Source organism: Bemisia tabaci, chromosome 3 (assembly GCF_918797505.1).
Source record: "Bemisia tabaci chromosome 3, PGI_BMITA_v3".
Lineage (NCBI taxonomy): Eukaryota > Metazoa > Arthropoda > Insecta > Hemiptera > Aleyrodidae > Bemisia > Bemisia tabaci.
Window position 1 is genome coordinate 53,513,194 of NC_092795.1, and position 3,148 is coordinate 53,516,341.

Below are 3,148 nucleotides of genomic sequence, written 5' to 3' on the forward strand. Positions count from 1 at the left end.
CCACGACGTCGTAGGTCCGCAGAAGCTCGGTGAGGCCAAACTGTCGAAAAACGGCGGGAGAAGCAGAAATGATGGAATCCTCCGGGACAATTACGGAAATCTGGCAACGCCGCCCATTACGCCTCCGCAAAACAAGCCGAGAACAACATATTTTCGTTGTTAGTCGGGAATCAAAACAATGGGTTATGTAAATATGACCAGGTCTCAACAACGCCGTGGATCCGAAACCCCGAAACATGGGCTGAGCCCTCGATTTTTTCCTCCAAAATCGGAACTATGATTTATTAGACGCCCGTGAGCAAGACTAGTGCCGTGCTACGGAAGAACGCCGTATGAAGCATTAAGCGTTGCTGAATTTCCTTCTACAAAACACGAATTTTTAGGAAACTTATTGTGAACATTTTTCTTTCGATTTTCAAACGATGTCGTTCGTAATTTGATCGAAAAAGTCTGAAAATTTCAAGGAAAAATATTCAAAACTTTCTCCAGAAATGAATATTTTCCGGGAGGAAATTTGGCAACATTCGAATGCTCATACGGTGTTTTTCCGTTGCACGGCATTACTGGAATACTGGACTCGCAGAGCGGAGTTATGCCGTGTTAGGAATAACGCTGTATGAGCCTTTAGACGTCGTCAAATTTCTTTTGACAAAGCATAAAAGTTTGGGAGCACTAGTTAATATTTTTCTTCCGATTTTTCGGAGAATTTCGTTCCTAATTTGATTTGAAGTGCCTGTAAATTTCAAGGAAAAGTATCCCAAACTTTCTTCAAAAATAATTATTTTCTGATAGGAAAGGCAGCATTTAAATGCTCTTACAGCGTTTTCCTTATCACGGCTGAGTTACCCTCTTATGCTAACTCGTGATAACGATCTTCGTCTGCTTGACAAGCATGCGTGTCACCTGATTTGAGGTTTCTTTTAAAAGGGGACGGGTGGCAAAATTGCCCAAGCCAAACGATCAAAACCCTGCATCAAAAGAGAGTGAAAAAGAATGTAAAAAACTGCTTTGCTGGAGCAGAAGGATGAAAAATGGAGGACATTTTTAAAAAAATGTAAATAGCTGCAATAAACTGTGAAATGTTGACGTAAATTGTATCGTCAATTTAATGTATACCGCATGAAAATGTACAGCGTAAAAGTAAAGTTGTAAAAAAAATTACTTTTCACTTTCTTTCCTTATTGTCAAGATGATATCAGGGTGGTGTAAAAACTGAAATAACCGGAAAACCCGGAAAATATCAGGAAAGATGTCATGAGGAATAATTGAAACAGTCAAGGATCAGGAAATTCTGAGTCTCTCCAACATTTTTCAAAAATGTTATTCAATTCCGTAAATATGTTGATTTGTTGAATCAGACTAATTTCAATTTATTCGCATGCACAATCAGGAAGTCTCATTGAAAACATCAGGAAAAATCAGAAAGAAATCTGGAATATCCGAAATGAAAGTTCAATAGAAGTTCGGATATTGATTTAAATCGGCATTCAACATGTAAGGTTCTTTGCCATCTCAGGATAAGTTATCTCAGGATAATTTGAATTCATAGATTGACTGACTTTTTGAGCCCTAAGAGCTCCTTTACCCAACCCCAAAATTACCGAAATGTCTGTACTCTCCCTACATAAGTACTCTTCTCAAAAATAAATCGTTCGGAAACAGCACCCACATACCTCACCCCTTACCCCTCACCCGCCCCTCCAATCGACGGAACCGCTTTGCATGAGCTTGTGAAGCAGTTAAGTACAGTTGGAACTCGGTCGTTGTTCTTACTGCCGTGTTACGGAGAAGAACAGTAAGTGCATTCTAAAATGAGCCTTGAGATGCATAAGAGCACGAGCTAACTGTGGCTCACCAGAGAAATGCAGTTACTGTTCTCTTCCGTAACACAGCAGAGGAAGCTGAGTCCAACAAAGAGTGCCTTGTTCCTCTCCTCCTGTTATCCGGTGCGCCCCGTTCCTATCTGCGTGCTAAGGAAGAACGCCGTATGAACCTTCAGACGTTGCCAAACGTCCTTCCCTAAGTCAAGAATTTTCGGGAAAATTTATAAGAGCTTCTCTTCGAATTTTTCACAGAGTTTTGTCCGTAATTTGATCTTCCGTGCCTGGAAATGTCAAGGAAAAATATTCATAACCTTCTTCAAAAATAAATATTTTCCGAGAGGAAATTTTGCAACTCTGGAATGTTCATACGGCGTTTTCCCCGTGTCCGCTGCCTCAGTTTCTGGAGCCGGTCCCAATCCGAATCGGAAGCAAGAATAGGCTCGGATTGCGCATTGCGCGGATTAGCAATTGCGGATTGACACAACATGGACAGCGTTGTTGGATGGTGGATGGTGTATGGTGGATGGTGGATGGTGGATGGTGGATGGTGGATGGTGGATGTTGGGCCGTTAATTAAAAAACGGGACTGTTCTGCGTACAACTCTTGGAGCATAGGAACACTGAACGGAGTCGGCAGTCCAGCGCACACCCACACCCCAGCCAATTACATGACGTACAGGGGCAATCCTTGAACCCGCTGCTCCTCGGACCTCAACGGCCAGGATATACGTACTCTTGTTGCCAATTTCATTCGCTCCCATGGGAATGGAATTGACGTTTTTTCAAGCGCATCCTGTTCGAACCTTGTATGGGCTCACACGAAACCTTTCTTCCACCCGCGAGGAGAAACCTCCATCTTCGATTTATGCTTCATGAAGTAGGAGTAGAGACAAGAGAGCCTCCACTTGCCTCTCGGCGACAGGTGGAGGCTTTTGCTTTCGGGGACTCAACAATTCATTGTGGACAATTATAAGGGAGCACCAGTCACCACTCTTGTTTCGGCTGTTGATCTACCTTCGTGATGGATGATGAGCTTCGAGTGACGTCATGAGCCAAACAAGTTAGCCAAACAAGTTTCCCAAACTTCGGCTTGTTTGCAAAACGAAACTGCCAACACGTTCTTAACCATCAACAATGTAGGTAGGTCAACGATAGAATGATAAATTCCCGCAAGTAAAAGCTTCCACCATTGCCAAGATACTATAGTGAAGGGTCTCTTACTTACTCAACTTACCAGAACCTATTATCAAACCTAACTTTGTGTCGAATTTTGATATCAGCTAACTGGCTATCATCAAATGCTGACAAACAAAAAATAATAAAAA